Genomic DNA, 20,593 nt, shown 5'->3' on the forward strand with positions numbered 1-20,593 from the left:
AATTTAAATCATGACCTTACCACGCAAGGTCAATGTCTGTTTTTTATGGCACTTGGGGACCAGAAGGCAGATGCCACTTGTTTAGGAACACTGGTCTGGAATTCTAGACTTGTTTTGTTTGCATGCCAGGGACAGATTCTACTCTAAGGCTCTATCTATGGCATACAGCCACATGGAGACACAGACAGTATAAGAAAACTGTGCTCTAAAACAGTGGATAATAAATGATTGTTAATTGGCTAGTTTCCCTTGACAGCAAGAACTGGAATAGAAAGAAAGGAACTAATCAATGGAACTGCTACCATTCACCAACTATGTAGTCAGAAACAGAGTAGTAAAATGAAACAAGCATGGAAATGAAGAGTCAGAAGGGTCTATTCCTGTCTCTGCTATGAAGTAGCTGTCTGAAACAGGTAAGTTGTTAAACTCGCCAGGCCTCAGTTTCTTCACTTGGAGAATGGGGTGGAGTAGAGCAAATTTGATTTGGGATATCTCTTTCTGTTTTAATATCCCATCAAACTGGCATGCCCATCTATTTTGCTATTAATCAAGCACTCTGCTTCTGACAGAATGTAGATCTGTGAACCACCAGTAGTAGGAGGAAGAAGATAAACTGCTAAAAAATACAGAGATTTCTGCAGGAAGGGTAAATTCAACAACACAAGAAACAACAGGTGTTGGCGAGGATGTGGAGAAAGGGAAACCCTCTTGCACTGTTGGTGGGAATGAAAACTGGACAGCCACTGTGGAAAACAGTATGGAGGTTCCTCAAAAAGCTAAAAATAGAACTACCCTACAATCCAGCAATCCCATTACTCGGTATTTACCCAGAGAATACAAAAATACTAATTCAAAAGGATACATGCACCCCAATGTTTATAGCAGCATTATCTACAATAGTAAAATATGGAAACAACCCAAGTGTCCATTGGTTGATGAATGGATAAAGAAGAAGTGGTGTATATATACAATGGAATCCTACTCAGCCATTAAAAAAGCATAAAATCTTGTCATTTGTGATCGCAAGGAAGGAGCTAGAGAGTATTATGCTGAGCAAAGTAAGTCAGTCAGAGAACGACAAATACCATATGATTTCACGCAAATGTGGAATTTAGGAAAGAAAACAAAGGAGCAAAGGCAGGGAGAGAAGAGAAGCAAACCAAGGAACAGACTCTCAACTATAGAGAACAAACTGATAGATGGTTACCAGAAAGGGGGGTGGGTAGGAAATGGGTTAAACAGGTGATAGGGATAAAGGAGTGCACTTGTGATGAGCACCAGGTGATGTATGCAAGTTTTAATCACTATACTGTACACCTGAAACTAGTAATATTACACTGTATGTTAACTGGAATTAAAAAAAAAAACTTAAAAGAAATGTTAACTGGAATTTAAAAACAAACTTTAAAAAGGGACTTCTGGAATAATGTACAGTTAAAAAAATGATGTGTATAAGCAGTTTATCATACATTTGTTTAATACATTGAGGTATTTTACTGGAGGAGCCAAGATGGCAGAACAGCATGGAAGTTTTTTTGTGTCTTGTGTCCATGAAATACAGCCAGATCAACACTAAACCATCCTGCACACCTAGAGATATTTTACTGTGAATACGGTATGTTGAATATGACAAACTGAAGTCAGTATACTTAGGGTTACCAAGACTTTACTTTATTTAGATTAAGAAAAGCTCTGAATGTTAATAAAATTTCTCACTGGAGCTCAACACCCTCCACCTATCTAATGCAGAAAGGTAAGTACTTTGCACACCACAGAAAATACACAGATACAGAGCAAATGAAAGGAGATGATTCTATTTTGTTGTAACACATGAGAAAATGGCCAAAAGGGAGTCTTAAATTCCCTCTGTGGTCTGCTAAGATTTACATATGATTCTTGCTACATAATAGGTACTGAGGGCAAAATATGAGACATTCAGTTTTCCTTTCTTCTTTTTTGAAAATGTTTATTTATTTTGAGAGAGAGACAGAGAGAATATCCCAAGCAGGAGATGTGATGTGGGGCTCTATCTCATGAATCATGAGATCACAACCTTAGCTGGAATCAAGAGCTGGATGCTTAATCGACGGAGCCACCCAGGTGCCCCAACACACTCAGTTTTCATTGAGTGGCTTCCAGTATTGCATGCAATTTACTGCCATCCTACCTTTGCAATTTGAAAACAGGTAAAGGCTGACCTCAAGTGCTCAATGAATTATAATCCAAATTAATTTGTGAGTCAGGCATAAATCAAAATAAATATTTTACATATCAACTCATTATAAATGGCTATACAAATCAATTTTAAGTCACAGAAGAGCTGTATATAATATTTGTGGAAGGGAGGAATGAAGGAAGAAAGACTGACGAAAAGAAAAAAAACCTGTAATAATTTAGGGAGGAGGTATGGGGAAGTGATTATGAACAGAGACTCTGGATGTAGGCTAAGTAGGTTTAAATTCCCATTCTGGAGTAATATTGGCTTTCAGACAAATAGTATTTTATTTTGTATTTTAATGAAGTCATTGAAATAGATTATTCTCTAACCTCACTGTACTTTAGTTGCCTCAAGTGTGAAATGGGATAGTAACAGTTTCACTTCACTGGTTTTTTGTGAGGATAAAAATGTACTTACTGACAAAGTGCTTAGAAAAAATGGAAAACACAAGATAAGGCCTAATTAGATATTAGTTATTATTCAAATCAAAACCATACTGAGATACCACCTCATGCCGGTCAGAGTGGCTAAAGTGAACAAATCAGGAGACCACAGATGCTGGAGAGGATGTGGAGAAACGGGAACACTCTTGCACTGTTGGTGGGAATGCAAACTGGTGCAGCCGCTCTGGAAAACAGTGTGGAGGTTTCTCAAAAAATTAAAAATAGATCTACCCTATGACCCAACAATAGCACTGCTAGGAATTTATCCAAAGAATACAGTAGTGCTGATGCACAGGGGCACTTGTACCCCAATGTATATAGCAGCACTTTCAACAATAGCCAAACTATGTAAAGAGCCTAAATGTCCACCAACTGATGAATGGATAAAGAAATTGTGGTTTATATACACAATGGAATACTACATGGCAATGAGAAAGAATGAAATCTGGCCATTTGTAGCAATGTGGATGGAACTGGAGGATATTATGCTAAGTGAAATAAGTCAGGCAGAGAAAGACAGTTACCATATGTTTTCACTCATGTGGATCCTGAGAAACTTAACAGAAGACCGGGGGGGAGGGGAAAGGTGGGAAAAAAGTTACAGAGAGGGAGGGAGGCAAACCATAAGAGACTTAAATACGGAGAAATGAGGGTTGATGGAGGGGTGGGGGAGAGGGGAAAGTGGGTGATGAGCATTGAGAAGGGCACCTGTTGGGATGAGCACTAGGTGTTGTATGGAAACCAATCTGACAATAAATTATATTTAATAAAAAAAAGATACTATTTTTTTAATGAAATACATTGACTAAAAAAAATCTATGTATGTGTATCTTGAATATCAATGGTTGATGAAAAAGGCTTAAACAGAGAAAAAAAAGAAAGGCAGATTCCAAGGAAATAATTTAAAGGAAGTTTTGGACACTTTAAAAGGTTTGAGAATTCTTTATGCTTTTCCTTCCATTAAATTTCATTAAAGGTTGATGGGCCCACTCTTCCTTTAGCATTCATGAGTGGGTCTATCTCTACCACTATTTGTATACTTAGCCACAATTAAGTGTCTTTTACAAAAAAAATTTTTTTTTTTTACATTTATTTATTTTTGAGAGACAGTGTGAGCAGGGGAGAAGCAGAGACAGAGGGAGACACAGAATCAGAAACAGGCTCCAGGCTCTGAGCTGTCAGGATAGCGCCTGATGTGGGGCTCGAACCCACGAACCGTGAGATCATGACCTGAGCCGTAACAGACTGAGCCACCCAGGTGCCCCAATAATTAAGTTTTTGTTCACATTTGAAATAAAAAGATTTACCAAAGAAAGCGTGCATGATATGGAAAAGGTTGTAAGGGATCTGAAGAGATTTGAAGGTATAAACCATAATCTAAAATGAATTTTAACAGAGTTACAGATTCTTTAACAAAGTGGGGACAGAACAGACAGGCTCAGTGTAATCCTTAACCTGCTTATTCTCTTTTTCCCAGAGGCTGGGGAAAACGGGGCTACTTTGGGTCGATGGTTCTAAGCTCCTGGATTCAATATAGCTTGGTTGTTGTCTGAAGCTCATGGGGGAAGTAGGAGCAGACCACCCTGATTAGATAAAAAGGTGTTACAGAGCATTAGTGTGTAAAGAGATGTTGTGATGTTCGCTATTTAAATGTTTTCATCTAAGGAAGAACCTGTAAGTACAAAAACCACTGGAAAATATAGAAAATAAAAAGTAAAAAGCTTGTTTTCAATCTCTTGTTACTGTGTGCTTCGACTATATACATTTAATACAATTATTGATATCACAGAATTTAAATCTACCATTTTGTTAGTTGTTTTCTATTTGTCTCATGTGTTATTTCTTTTTCAGCCTGCTTTTGAATTGAGTATTCCAGTTAGTCTTTCCTACTGGCTTTTATTTATATTAGTAGAGTTTGCCCTCAATTTACAAAATCTATCTTTAATTAATATGATCTACCTTTAAGTAATTATGTAAGAGTGTAAGAATCTTTCAATAGTATACTTCCGCTATCCTCCCCTCCATCCTTTGGGTTAATGTTGTCACACAGTTTACTTTTACTTATTTATATACCCCACGTACAGTAATACTATTTTTGCTTAGAAATTTTATTATTTTATAGTGTAATTAAAAATAAGAAAACATGGGCCTCCTGGATGGCTCCACTGGTTGAGCATCTAACTCTTGATTTTGAGCATTTAACCCAAGGTCATGGGACTGAGCCCCACATCGGGCTCTGTGCTGAGCAGGAAGCCTGCTTAACATTCTCTCTCTCTCTTTCTCTCTCTCTCTCTCCCTCTACCCCACTCACTCACTCTCTCTAAAAAAAATAAAAGAAAATAAAAATAGGGGCACCTAGGTGGCTCAGTTGGTTGAGTGTCTGACTTTGGCTCAGGTCACGATCTCGTGATTTTTGAGTTCAAGCCCTGCATTGGGCTTTGGGCTGACAACTCAGAGCCTGGAGCCTGCTTTAGATCCTGTGTCTCCCTCTCTTTCTGCTTCTCCCTCACTCATTCTCTCTCTCGTGCTCAAAAATAAATAAAAATATTGAAAAAATAAATAAAAATAAAAGTAAATTTTGAAAATAAAGAAAAGTGTTTTTTACACTTACTTTCATTTTTACCAATTCTGAAGCTCTCATTTCCTTTTATAGATGAGCAGTTGGCATACTCTGAACCAAAGTTGGCCTGCTTCCTGTTTTTGTAAATAAAGTTTTATTGGAACACAATCACATCCATTTATTATGTATCATCTATGGCTGCTTTGGGACTATAATGGTGGAGTTAAGTAGTTGTGACAGAGATTTGTCTGACTTACAGAGTTTCTGGCCCTTTACAGAAAAATTCTGCTGAGTCCTGATGCACATCCAAGTTTCTGTATAGTGTCACATTCCCTCTGCCCAAACAATTCTATTTTAGTTACTGTACCTCAAGTCTGCTGGGGATTTTTGTGTATCTGAAAAAGTCTTTGCCCTCATTAAAAAAAAGTATCTTCAATTAATATGTAATTCTTGATTGACAGTTTTTCTTTTTTTAAAGTAATCTCTACACCAACATGACCCCAAGGATCAAGAGTTGGATGCTCCACTGACTGAGCCAACCAGGTACCCTACTTTTTACAATTTTAATAAATAATACTTTAGAGATGTTACTCTATCCTCTTCTTGACTGCAAAGATTTTAATGAGGTGTCTGCTGTAGTTTATTTTTATTGCTGACTATATATATATATATGTTTTTCTGCCTCTGGCTGCCTTCACGATTTTTTCTTTATTGCTGGTTTTCAGCACTTTGAATACGATAATTCTAGGCATGTGTGTGTGTTTTGTTTTTTTTAATCCTGGATCTATTAACTTTTCTCTCTTCCTCTACATCTGAGACTTCAATCACACATGTATTAGGCTGTCATTGTCCCATAATTCTGTCTTTTATCACTCTTTGTGCTTCAGTTGGGCTTATAGTCTACTGATGATCCTAAAGGAATTCTTCACCTTAGTATGTCTTTTATTTCTAGTATTTCAATTAAATCCTTATTATTTCCATTTATTTGCTAAAAATCCCCTGCTTGTGCATGTTGTACACCTTTTCCACCATATCCTTTACTACGTTAATCAGAGTTACTTCAAAATCCTTGTCTGATAGTTCCAACGTGCATCATCTTTCAGCCTGGTTTTGCTGATTATTTTGCCTTTTGACCTTTCTTCACTTTGCTTATGTGCAAATCTTGTAATTTTGACTGAATGCAAGACCACTGTGTATAGAAGAGCAAAGAATGAACTAAACAGTGTTTAGGTCTGGAAATAAGCATGCCTCTTCTTGTTTAAGGCCTTTGGTGTGGAAAAGCCAGTCAAATTAATCAGGAGTCTAGCTGAATATGATTGTTGTGTGGTTACCTTCAGTTGATCAGAGGCTTCAACTCCCTCTAATGATTGGCTGCTTTTGCCTAGTGCTTAGCACATGGCTGGGGTGCTGTAGGACTTTTCTCAGTTAATATTTCATCCTCAGCTTTCAACAGATCCTATAAAACCTGTGCCCCAGAGTGTGTGTCTCTCCATGCTTTTGCCTCTCCCATAGTGGTAGACTGCTGTTGCTTTCCTATCCCTCATCTCTTCTTCCCTCTAAGAGTGAAACTCTGCTTTACATCTAAAGATGACCTTGGGTTGGAGTTTTCACTACTGTCTAACAGGCAGGAGACCTATACTTGGTATGCGCATAAGATCTCAGGTCTAAGATGAGTTTCCTCTTCTCCCCAATCAATGTGTCTTAGCCTGTGTCCTTTGGGCAAGAGGCTTTTTGCTGCCTCTTCTTAAAGCAGCTTAGAGGTCTCTCAGTACTTAGGGTTTGGGGATGTTGGTATGCTTTTCTCCTTTTCCCACAATGACAGCTGATCAGCTCCTGCATGCCTACAACATCAACAGAATGAATGCTCTTCAGTCTCCTGCTCTACCCCAAATCCTTGTGAGTATGCAGTACAGGTCTGAGGGAAAAAGCCTGAGGTGAGTGTGAAATCCCTTTTGAACTGTTCTTTTGTTAGCTTCCCCTAGCTATTTCAAACTGATATGCTGCTAGTCTACAACTGGCCTTCTGTTTAACTTTAAAATTTTAGATGATTCTTCTTACCTGTTTGTGTTGTGACTGGTATGACACCTTATTCTCCCGTGGTTTGCCACAGGCAATACAGTTTATATGTTTCACTGCTCCTCTGAATTCAGGTCACATGACTGCCTTGCAATTTCAGTTCTCTCATGGATTCAAAAGAGAATTTTATAGCTTTCAGGCTTTTCCTTTCTCATCATTAAGCATGGAAATGACATTTTTTTGCAGCTTTCCACACCCTATGTAAAAGCTAGATGTCCTGTGATCTTCATTTAGGAGAGTTTGTTTCCAGGTCTGCAAATTCACTGATCTTTTCTTCAGTGGTGAATAATCTTCTGTTAATCCCATCCAGTGTATTTTTCATTTCAGGTACTGTATTTTTTAACTCTACTCATTCTAATTTCCATATTCATGTTTTTCTCTACATTTCTGAGCTATGGAGTGTATTTACGTCAGCCATTTTAATACCCTTGCTTGTTAATTCCACCATCTCTGTAATTTCCTGCTCTACTGTTTCTACTGATGAATTTTATTCTTGGTTATATAGTTTCCTGCTTTTTTTCATGTTTGGTAATTTGACATTATGAAGTTCACGTTTTGGGGGTGCTACATTTTGTTGTATTCCTTTAAAGAATATTGGACTTTGTTCTTGTAAGCAGTTAAGTTGCTTGGAATCAAGTTTGGTCCTTTTCCAAGGTTGTCTTTAAGCTTTGTTAAGGCAGGTCCAGAACAGCCTTCAGCCCAGAGCTAACGTAGACTCACCAACATAATACCCTACTGAGGACTCTACACAATGCCATTTATTATGAGATCTTTGCACTTTCGTTGGCTGGAAGGAGGACTACTCCTAGCTTTGTGTGAGTTTCGGGAATTGTTCAGCATTTTCCTTTCAAGTGATTCAAGCATACACAAATAAGTATTTAGTCAAAGACTTGAAGACTTTGTTCTGCAGATCTCGAGTTCTTTCTCTATGATCTTTCTCTATGATCCCTCCTTTTTGCCCTGCAATTTTGACCAAATGAGGCTTCCCTGAATTCTGTTTGATTTCCACTCCCCATTGCTGTGGCCTACCAGCCAGTTGGAGAATTGTGGAATTCACCTCATTTATTTCCTTTCTTTCATGAAACATCTACTGTCCAATGTCTCAGAACTAACATTTAATCAGGACTAATATGAAAATTCCTGAACTTTTTACAACTCTTGAAAATTCTTCCACCAGCCCCGCCCACAAAAACATCAAAAAACAAAACCAAAAACAAGACATTCTCCCAGTCCTTCTCTTGCAAACCCATTTTTTTTAAAAACCAGAAAGCTAGAACACAGCAAACCTTGACTCCAATAAATAGACTTTCCTATTATTAAACTGCTCAGAAAAGTGCATATGGTAGAAGATAAATAACAAAACAGATTCCAAATTTGTTATTCTTTTTACATGGTGGAGGTCTTCTAAATTAAATATATCCTGCTCAACTAAACTTTACCATAATAGAAAATGGGTTTGACAAACTTTCGGAAAATCTAAAAAACTCTGTCAAAAACTATTTTTGTTTTTATGACATTGTAAAGAGGTTCTCTTATATGTAAACCTCTGATGTTTTATTTCTAAAATACTTTGAATTCCGCTATGTTTGCTGACATACTTGAATTTGGAACAAGCTGCTCTAGGAATATGATCTCCTGCTCTAACTACACACACTGTTATTTCTAAAAGGTTAAAAAGCTGGCAATTTTCCAGTTCTTTCTCATCATTTCAGTTATGGAATACAATGTCCAGTTTGCCATTTCTCCTCTACTTCTCTTTGGCATCTTGACTAGTTCTCTAAATTCAGTATCAGGTATTTTTGTTGTGCAAATCTTCAGTTTTCAGTCCTATTGTACACGATATGATAAATACACACATAAATACATAATATATGCTCTAGATACCATATAACATTAAACGTATTTATGAAAACTGCTGTTATTAAACTAATTCTCTTAGAGGTTACTAGTTAAGAGTATTTTCTCTGTAAAATTAAATCATATTTATAGCGGTTTTTTGGACACATTTTTTTTCTGGATTACTTCTTCTTCCCTACATCAGACTATATTCAACAATGATTTTATAAAAATATTCTGAAAAACAATACTAAATAACAGTAAAACACTTAAAATTTTAATTTTGAAACAATCCCATTCTTCCTCTGAGAAATTCCTATATCCTGGCAACCTAAACTTTGATTTAGGCTCTGATCCTGGACCTGTCCCATGTGAGAAAACTGGTCATGTTCTAGTTAACTGTATTGCTTTAAAAGTCTATTACAACACTCTTGTTTTCTTCAACTTTGTTCATAAACTTGAAATTTTATTATTTTCTTTAAACATTCCAAGTTTTAATTCTACTGAAGGCTGCCAGCCAGGCCTGCTAGCCTCTCTACATGAAAAGTTCTTATGCTAAAGTATTCAGGTCTCTGCTCAAATGTTACTTCCTCAGAGAAGCCCTAACTATCCTATCTAAAATGGTCCATTCTAATCCTTTCTTCTCTCTCATCTTTTATGAAGTCATAAAAACTTGTCTTGTTTCCCTTCCATATATAACTTAGCTGAGTAACCTTTAGTAAAACCATCATAACTCAAAAATTTCCCCTTTCTTCATATAAACTTTAGAAATTCTATCTTAGGGACACCTGGATGGCTCAGTCACTTGAACGTCCGACTTCAGCTCAGGTCATGATCTCACGGTTCGTAAGTTCAAGCCCCACATCAGGCTCTGTGCTGACAGTTCAGAGCCTGGAGCATGCTTCAGATTCTGTGTCTCCCTCTCTCTTTGCCCCTCCCCTGCTCATGCTCTGTCTCTCTCTCTCAAAAATAAGCTTTAAAAAAAAAAAAAAAAAGAAATTCTATCGTAATTTGTACTGCCACTTTACCTGTTTTTTACTATCATTTCCCATATTTTATTTTGCTATAATTGAACCCAAAATTCCTTTGTATTTTGTTTCTATAATGTCTCTTTCCATTCATGACTTTATAAAATATGCATAAGGATTTACTTAAATCTCTGTATTTTAAAATTTTTATATTTTCTTTTTTTTTTTTTTTTTTTTCAGACCATACAATCATCTTTGTGTTTCAGTCAGAGTTTATTTTGGGTAAAGCTCCCATTCCCCCACCCCTGTCACTAGAATGCCTTAAAATGTTCTGAATGGAAGATTATAATAGGTAAATAGCATGCATGAAAATAAAAATTCAGGGATAAGAAGCAATTGTTTAATAGGGTATAAATTTAGAGATCCCAGTAAATATCTTAAGATCAAGTAAAACGTATATAGACAGCTTGTCAAGGGTTGGGTAACTATAACATTGATGTTAAATACCACGTTCACTAGAATTCAACTTCCTACCAGCAGATAGCTTAATAACTGAAAATACAGTTATATTCTCAGTATTAAGAACAGAAGTGATCCAGAGATGACTGCATTTATTCCACATTTACTTCCTCAACTTTTCTGAATTATATTCAGCCTATATCTATTTTAGGAACTGCTTTGGAAGGTCCTTATGTTTTATGCAAGGAACCACTATTTTCCCAGATGAATAGAATATCCATTCTCTGGCTCCAAGTTTCCATGACAATAAAAACAAAACATTCATCAGCACCAACTTGGTATTTGATGGCAAATGCAGCTGCAGTTTTTAACAGTTCAATCTTTATCCCAACGCTTTCTGCAGAATAGAGGCACTATATTTCTCCAAAGCAACTGAATTGTTTTTACAGTGATTTCCCCCTTACCACAGACCTAAACACTAACAACTAAATGTGTTACACAATCTCTAATCTTCAAATCACCCAGTCTTTCCAAACTCATGCCATACATGATGAAAAATTCCTGAATTTTGCTAAGAACACATCTGACTTGTGAACTCTGAAAGCTTAGTTGGTTTAAGTGTTACAGCTTTAGATATAACATATAGTTAAACATACGCGTTTAAGCTTTCATGATAACTACAAAGAAGACAGAATTTGGGGGCATTCACAGTAAACAAAAAAAACTTAAATTCAGTTGGATTATGGTAAAACAGTGCCCCCTTGTGTCTTGGTATTTCTGCCTTGACTAAATCCAGTATTAACTTCCTTAAAGTTCTATAGTATGGATTTGAATAATTTTTGTATGATAGAAATAAACAAGGCTTGATAACTTAACAGTTCTCTGTAGACAAAAATCCTAATTTATTAAAATATAAAACTACACTGGTTATTCAATATCAGCCACTTTAACATGCATAATCTGCAATATGAGGAAAATGTAATAAACTTGGGAAGACTCAGTAGTTATTTTTATTTTAAATTTAACATTTAATTTACTATTAGTAAAAGAGGTTGAAAAAGTTTTAAAAATGAGTTTAAAAGTTTAAAAATGAGTTTTAAAAACTCACCACTATCAATTACATTTTCCTCTAGTAGTCGTTCTCATCTATAAGCACTCTATACTAGCATCTTCATTATCACCTTGGAATAACTAGTGAGCCTTTACTCATAAAGCAAACAGTCTGTACTAAATGCAGGAAATTAATATGAAAATTTAAAAGGTATTTGTAGTAACACGTTGAGCAATTCTCTAAGTTACATATACTTTTAGAAATTATCTAAGTTACATATTCTCTAAGTTACATACAGAAAAACATCATCCATGTTTTAACTTCACTCAAAACATAATTCTCATGCTAGAGGCCTGGGCATTTTAAGTTTGTAAAAAAATCAGAATCTCGGTTCTTGTCCCAGATGATCTGAATTAGAACTTGCATTGTAGCAAGATCCCCAGGTGATTCTTATAAGCATTAAAGCTTGAGAGACACCACTCTAAAGTCCTTGTCTCCCCATCTCTAACTACCATGGGGGCTGGGGGCCAGAGTTGGGGTGGGGAGGAGGAGGGGAGAGGGAGAGGAAGAGGCGGAGGAAGGAGAGGTTGACTGACTAGAGACCAGGTGGATTCAATCAGGAACAACTTTAGAAGGCAACTCGGAGTATATAACCCGAGCGAGGATGGCCTGCTTAACTAAGTGGCTCCTCTACTGCAACTCAGTTTTCCCACAGACTTTTTTTTTTTTAAGTAAAAACTAGAACCCTGCCAGTTAAGAGTTTAATGTAGGGATCAAGAAACTTTTCAAAATGCAAATAATTATATGAGAATTTTAGGTCCATCACTCATTATCAATGATGCCTAGTACATGTACAGTTTTACATACTACAACCTACATTTACAAACTATGCATTATCTCCTTTGACACCACAGCCCTGATAAGCTAGTGTTACTTCTCCCATTTTATAAATGAGGTAACTCAAAATCACTGAGATCAAAATCATTTATTAATATAAATGAGCTTAATTAGATTGTTTTTCTTTTAATAGTAGCTGAAGTCAGTATGTTGAAGATATAGTAAGCCACTGGAGGATAGAGATAACTGGACAGAGTGCTCTGGGGGAAAGAACCTTACAGCTGAAGACTAAAGCAGCATAGTAGCACTGGACTTATGGAAACTTGGAGTAAAGGACTCTGAAAGGAAAGGGGGCTTTGCAGACATGAAGGTGGAAAGATTCCAAAGATATATTATACTGAGGAAATAGGCATATATTTTTGCCTGCCCCAGTAAAGCATATTTTGGAAGAGAACTTTCTTCTAGGTATCCCTTTTGTTCTTTGTACTATACAACAACCCGCTTTCTGGAAACAAGTTCAGTTACCTCCTGTTTCACTTTCTTACAGACCAGTCTGAATACCTACTCATATTACTTCTAACACTGTATTTATGGGAAAAGATACACAAGTTCCAAACGACTGGCATACAAGCTTTTAGAATATACAACATGTTCATGTGTCAATAAAAACTCATTATCCTCCTAGCCAATCAGGAGATACTTAGCAAATACCTAGTTACACAATTGAGGAAGATAACCAAAATGGAAGAACTGTTAAAGATCTGTTAAAATCAAACAGATCTGGGTTCCAATTCTGCTTCACTACTTAGTACTGGGATGCTGGATCAAGTTAATCTCTGATTTTTAGTTTCAATATTTTTGAATGCTAAGGAGTAAAGAATGATTTATCTTTGGTAACAGTATTAAAATAGTTTTTCTTTTAGCTCACTTATATTTTGATTTCTACAATAAATGTGTTATATTTGATGAAGGAGGAAGGTACTTTTTAAATGTACATAATATATTCCTTATAAACTTTAACCTTTAAAAAAATTCATGGATGTAAAGTACTTAACATATGCATGAAGAAGTTAGGTTATTTACCCAATCATCACCACAAAATAGCCACTGTGAACACAAATACAGGAGAGCAAAGGATAAAATAGTATAAAAACTCTCAATAATTCATGTAGTTACTAGTACTACTTATTTAAAGAATAAGTATTATATTAAAACAGTAATGGTTCATCAAATTATTTTCAAATAAGTTCAAGAATATTAATATTGATTATTCTGGTCCAGAATTTGAGCCTATTTGTAACTAAGTAACATTTATTTCCTTTCTGTCACTTCCATTTTAAGAGTAAACAAATCCCAAAAGATAACCTTAGGATGTGCTTCAGATCCACCACTTTCTTCCCATCCTCAACCACCACCATTCTCAGTTCAGGCTCCTACGGATGAACACCTAAGCAATTTCCCAACTGACATCCCTGCCTTTGTCTCTCTTTAATCCCATCTACCCACAGATTGATGATTAACTGCTATACCAAGAGCACTTTCATCATTACATTCCACTGTTCAAGACTGATAAAAGTTTCCTGATGCATGGAATACAAAACCCATTTTTTAATCCTGACATTCCAAGCTCTCCACATTCAGGTACCAAGCTAAATTTTTGTTCTTTTCTTTTAAATTTGAGGAGAAAAAAAAAAAAAAAAGCACAAAGCTTACCAGAAAGGTATAAGCACAGTAAAAGGAATTTTCTCCCTCTTAAACCACTTTTAAGAGTAAGTTGTAGACATGATGCCCCACCATCCATCCATCATTACTTTAGTAAGTCCTACTGTGTACTGTGCAATTAACTACAATACCTGCATCAGAATCATCAAATTAACATTTACAAATTACTATCTTTTAATCTTTGGTTCCCATTTGAGTTTTGCCAAACATGATTAAGTTCAGAATCATGACTGTCTTTAGATGTCTGTTTTTTTTTTTAACTTTCTTGCCTTTCTCATGTCCTTGATATTGTAGGCCAGACTGTCACTCATTCTGAATTTGTTTTGTCTGATATTTCCTCAGGATTAGTTTCAGGTCATGCATCTTTGGCAGGAATATCACAGAAGTGATGCTGTGTTCTTTGCCAATGCAACCTATCAGGTGGCACATGAACCAAATGATCCCATTACTGATGATGTCCACTTTGACTACTTAATTAAGGTGGTGTCAGCCAAAGTTTCTCAACTGAAAAGTTACTTTTTCCCATTGTAATTAATAGGCATTTTTGTGGGAAGATTCTTTGAAATGACATAAAAATCCCATTCTTCACAAAACTTTCAATTTATTCATATCAGCATGGACTCATGGCTTCCTATCTTATTCAGTGGGCTATTATCCATTACTATCATTATTTATATTGTTAAAATTGTCCCAGATTTCAAACTGGCTTCCATAACCTTCTAACAAGATCTCATCATTCTTTGAGTAAGTCATTACTTTCCAGTACAACAAGATGTTCTAGGCTCATCTTGTACTCTCTCTGCTCTGGTTTTAGAATCAGTCATTTCTCCAAGAAACCCTGGTTTCTTTTAGCAGAGAATAGTATTTAGAAAACAAATTCTGGATTTCAGAGATGGCCACTGGGTTTTTCTACTTCTGGGCCCTCTTAGCAGACAGAGCTGCATTATGTACACATATACACATATATACAACACACATTTATATCTATATTTCTCTTACTATATATACTAAAAATTATGAGTTCACATAAATGTCTCCATTTCCCTTCCAATACTATAGGATTCCTTCTAGTTTCATTTCTTTCCTTATTTATAACTTCCTTCAACAGCGAGAAGTCTCCTTATCCCTAATTTATTGTTTAATCAATTCCCCTGTATATAACCAGTTTCCAGTTGTTGTGTGGCTGTCCTCTTGCACAGAAGCTCTTATTTCTCCTCCGTTTGTTGTGACCACTGGCTTCCAAAAGGGCTGTTGCACAAAACCAAGCCAGATGAGGCCTGTGTCCTCCCTCCTTCAAGCTACTAAACACCCCAACTATTCCTCTGGTTTGCCCTTCTTCCCTTTAAGATTCTCTGCCAAAAGTTCCTAAATCCTTTCCAAACCTTTCCATAACCTATCAATCTTCCTATTCTTACCTACTCTCTGAAACCCTTGCAAATTAAAAGAGATAAACCTACATGGATTGATTTCTGACATTTGAGTCCAGAATTAGAAGGCCTGTACAGTATAAAAGGAAGTTGTATCAGATGTTTCTACTAAAACAATTGCTAAATAAATGGAGGGTCTCTAAGAAAAAGGGAGTGGGAAATGGTGAACCTGCTTCTATCACTTTAGTTGGAGAGTGTTGTTGTCTTTTCTCTACATTTGGAGATAATGCAGCAATTGCAGAGTTCACAGTAAGAAAACTCCAAGCAATCTAAAACTTGTGCACAGTGACTGGACAGTAAGGACATTTGAAATAATGGAATCTGAGTGGAGAAAATGTTCTGGAGAAGAAAAGGTGATAGCTTGCTCTAAATATCTGAAAGGCTGATGTAGTTTGGTGTGACCCGAAGAACATATCTAGGGCCAAAACAGGACAATTCTAGAGAGACACAATTTGTTTTTTAAGTATACCATAAACCAGATCTTTCTAACAAACATATCCAAGAATTAGATAGCTACTTTAGGGATAAAGTAAGTACTACATTATTGAAGACATTAAAAGCACATTTTAGACAACACTTTGATGGAGATGTAAAGGCAGGCAAAAAAGTAAAAAAAAGAGTACTGGACTTGGAGTCAGAAGTCATGATATACTAGTTAAAATTCATGTATGGGGCATCTGGGTGGCTTAGTCGGTTAAGCATCTAACTTTGGGTCAGGTCATGATCTCATGGTTCATAAGATCGAGCCCCACATTGGGCTCTGTGTTGACAGTGCAGAGCCTGCTTGGGATTCTCTGTCTCCCTCTCTCTCTCTGCCACAGCCCCTACTCCCCCAGAGCTTTCTCTCTCTCTCAAAATAAATAAATAAACTTAATAAAACAAAAAATGAAAGCACACGCTGTGGAATTAGACAGACCTGGGTTTGCAATGTAGACTGTCAATCCTGTGCAAGTTACCCCATTTTCCTCATATGTAAAACAAAAACAGGTGTGTCTATTGCATAGAATTGTAGTGTGACCTTAATGCACTGATAAACACAAAAAGCTTACTTCGTGTCTGTCACAAATACATGCTTAATACAGGTTTTCTATTATAATTACATGGTATTCTGTAATCAACAAACCCTAAGTTATGGAAGGCTTTATTACTAGGCATTAGTTCTATTAATACAGAGACTTTATCAATCTTGTTCCATTCCCCTAGTCCTTGGCACAATGCCTGGCATTTAGCACAATCTATTAATATTAAAATACTGATGGGCTTTTGGATTATGAACCTTTTAAGGTCCCTTCTTATGCTGATAATCCATAACCCAGCCATGTGATATTAGTAAAAGAATATCCTTGTATTAATATCCATACTCCTTGGCACAATCTTCTCTTTAGTCCATCTAGAATGGTTGGACAAATGATGAATACTTTTTATGGGCCGAACACATTTACCTACAACCTAGCTGATGAAACAAGACAAACACATGGCACAATACATTTAACATGGGAGTATAAGTTCCATGAAGGTGGGGCTCAGTTATGCTCAGTTATTTTCTTAGCACTTAGCACTGCTGATTAACTCAGTTTCAAAAAAGGAGTTGGAAAAGAGAAAGCTGGGTAGATGAGAACTGTTACAGAACATTTCATAGAACACATAGATAAAAGTTGGAAAGAGTGAGAAAGGAGAGGGGCTGAGAGAAGCAAATAGCACTGCATAAGTAAGAGACCATCCAAAGCAATTATAAAAGAGGAAATGAACAGAGTGTGTGAGTCAACATGTCTATCTAAAATAAGATGACATGCTAGGGTCTAAAGGAAAATAGCACTGTGTGTATTCAACATATATCTACTTATGACTCAATGCATACTGTTGAGCACTGGGCTGTCCCCAATACTGGGTTTCGAGAGAAAATAATGAATAATTTTATGTGCCTCAGAGAACCATCCAAAAATCTCACAACTTTTGACTAGGCAACTTCTCAATTATTAGAAATTTATTCTAAGGTTATAACCAAGTTATGACAAACTTAAAACATAAAAGATGTTCCATATGGAATTGTTTACCAACAATTATAGGCTGGTAATAGGTGAGGAAGAAATTATATGATACACTACATGACAGATTACCCTAGAGTCCTTCAAAGTCATATTTATGGTTAGTACTTCAAAAACAAGATTGATTTAACTACGTTCTCATCTATGAAAAATATTAGAAATATGCTAGATAAATTAATCCTCCAGATTAAACCAATACACTTCCATTCGCTCTAGAAAACATAGTGATTGGTCTCTAAAACATAGTGAGTGCTCATGGCTGATAGGCTGTTCTCTTTTTCATTAAAAAAAATTTTTTTATGTTTATTTTTGAGAGAGAGAGAAAGAGAGCGAGCGACCAAGCAGGGAGGAGCAGAAGGAGGAGACACAGAATCCAAAGCAGGCTCCAGGCTCTAAGCTGTCAGCATAAAGCCCGATGCGGGGCTTGAAATCACAAACTGTGAGATCATGACTTCAGCCAAAGTTGGACGCTTAACCGACTAAGCCACCTAGGCTGTTGTTCTCTTAATACTCTCAGTATTTCTACTCCCACCAATTGAATTATATGCTTACCAAGAGCTAGTTCTATTCATCCCCAAATGTATTTTATACCAATGGTACTTTTTGTTGTGATTATGTAACTAAATGAAATCCACAAACCGAGGAAATATGAATGCCAAAATAAAGGTAGTCATTTCTATAAAACTAAGTTGAATGTATGAAGAAGTTGGTCCCAAATCATCATCTAATTTATGTGGTAGCCAGACAACTACAAAAGACTGGGACAGGGTGTCATAAAAGTCTAAAGGAATGCACATAGCTGCTCCAAAAAAGTTTAAGTTTTCCTATACCTTTGAATATAATTTGTAATTCACGATCTGTGATTTTCAGATGGTGAACTATAGGTGTGGTTTAAGCAAGGAAAGTAATCTAAAACCCATATTGCCCTATCCACTAATGTCAGGCCTTGTTTCTACTTCAGAAGACTGGTGACTGAATGTACTTTTATATGTTTTATTGCTGTTTCGATAAAATTGTGTTTTAAGTTGTGGTAAAATACATACAACATAGTATTTACCATCTCAACTATTTTAAGTATACAATTCAGTAGTGGTAAGTATATTTACACTATTATACAACCAATCTCCAGAATTTTTTTCATCTTGCAAAACTAAAATTTTATGACCATTAAATAATTCTCCATTCTCCAGTAACTACCCCTAGCAATTACCATTTTATTTTTGGTGTCTATGGATTTTATTACACAATGTACTTATAAGTGGAATTACACAATATATGTCTTTTGGTGACTGTCTGATACTTAGCATAATGCCCTCAAGGTTCATCTATGTTGCAGCATGTGTCCAAATTTTCTTCTTTTTAAGTCTATTCATTGTATGTATATATCACACTTTATTTATCCATTCATCCATTGATGGACACTTGGATTGCTTTTGTCTTTTGACTGTGTGAATAATATGGCTATGAGATGGGTGTACAAATATCTGAGACTCTGCCTTTCATTTTGGGGGATATATACCCAGAAATGGAATTACTGGATCATATGGTAATTTTGTTTTTAGTATTTTGAGAAATAAACTGTAATTAAATGGCAAACTACCTGTCACATTTCTGTAGAAAAGAGTACTTCTACACTACTCCAAATGTTAAGACTGACTGATGGGATGATGGGATTATGGATGAATGAAGTTTGCAGTCTCTCTTTGGCTTATTATATTTTCTAAATTTCCTATAGTAAGCATTATTATGGTACCTAAGTAACAAAAACATATATAAAGCTTTTATGCTGTTACTTTTACTTGTGAGTATATCACCACAAAGGCTTTAATATTCGTGACCCCTAAATATTGGGGAAAGCCCTATGGTCTGAATGCCAATCTCCCCAAAATTCATACATTGAAACCTAATTCCCAAAGTGATGGTATTAGAAGGTGGAGACTTTGGGAGGTGATTAGGTCCTAAGGACAGATCCTTCATGAATGGGATTAATACCCTTATGAAGAGGCCCAGCATAACTCCCTGCCCCCTTCCACCATGCAAAAATATGATAAGCCTATAATCCAGAAGAGGGTCTTCACCCAACCAAGCTGTTACCCTGATATCCTGGCCTTCAGAAGTGTGAGAAATAAATGTTCATTGTTTATAACTAATCCAGTCTGCGGTACTTTGTTATAGCACCTCCAATGAACTAGGATGAACTAAGACACTAAGAATACTTTCCTGTATGGGTACAGGCCAAAGCTATGAGTACAGGCCCACTACCTTGTTTGTTTTAATTTAAAGGCACAAACATAGAGATTTTTTTAATGATTGCATATAAAGATGATGGCTAGGTACATGGAAATTTTGTCTAGTGCTTTAGCATGAGTGACACTACTTACTTTTTCAGGGAAAAGTACTAAGATTCACTAAAGTATGCCTAGGTTTGAGAATCTATCTTCTGCCCCTGATTATCAGAGTTACTGATAATACTCTTAAACTCTGTGGGGGGCAAAGACAGGTGTTGAAATCTAGTTATATTTATTAATATTTCCAAAAATACCCATATGATAGGACCCTAGGTCTTGGTTTTTGAAACTGAGTGTATGCAATTAATTAATAGCCATAAAACAGGTTATCAAAGATTATCCTCTTTGTGGTACATATGAACAAGAAATATGAGAGCAAAAGGTAAGTAAATACCAAAGGGAGGAGAGTATCAAAGCAAAAGGAAAAGGATACTGTCAGTGAGGGTAGCCAGAAAGGAGGGGGAAAGAGGGAAGGGATAGAAAGAAAGATTGAGACAGTCCAAGACTAATTTTCATGTGCTTGGGACAGTCTAAATATGATCTTAGCTACAGGAACTTTCAAGGTCCTTTTTGCAAATGGAACTCTGTATAAAGTTTAGATATGAATTCAAATTCTCAGCTGAAATAGGGTAAATAATTTCAGCTGTTGGTTAATATAATCAT

The 20,593-nt window shown here is 36.1% G+C and overlaps 1 protein-coding gene across 1 annotated transcript in view; it reads right to left on the reverse strand.

Moving 5' to 3' along the window:
* TCF12 (transcription factor 12) overlaps window positions 1-20,593 on the reverse strand; it is a 379,017-nt gene that overhangs the window by 124,726 nt on the left and 233,698 nt on the right.

This window comes from Felis catus, chromosome B3 (genome assembly GCF_018350175.1).
Source record: "Felis catus isolate Fca126 chromosome B3, F.catus_Fca126_mat1.0, whole genome shotgun sequence".
NCBI classification, from domain to species: Eukaryota; Metazoa; Chordata; class Mammalia; order Carnivora; family Felidae; genus Felis; species Felis catus.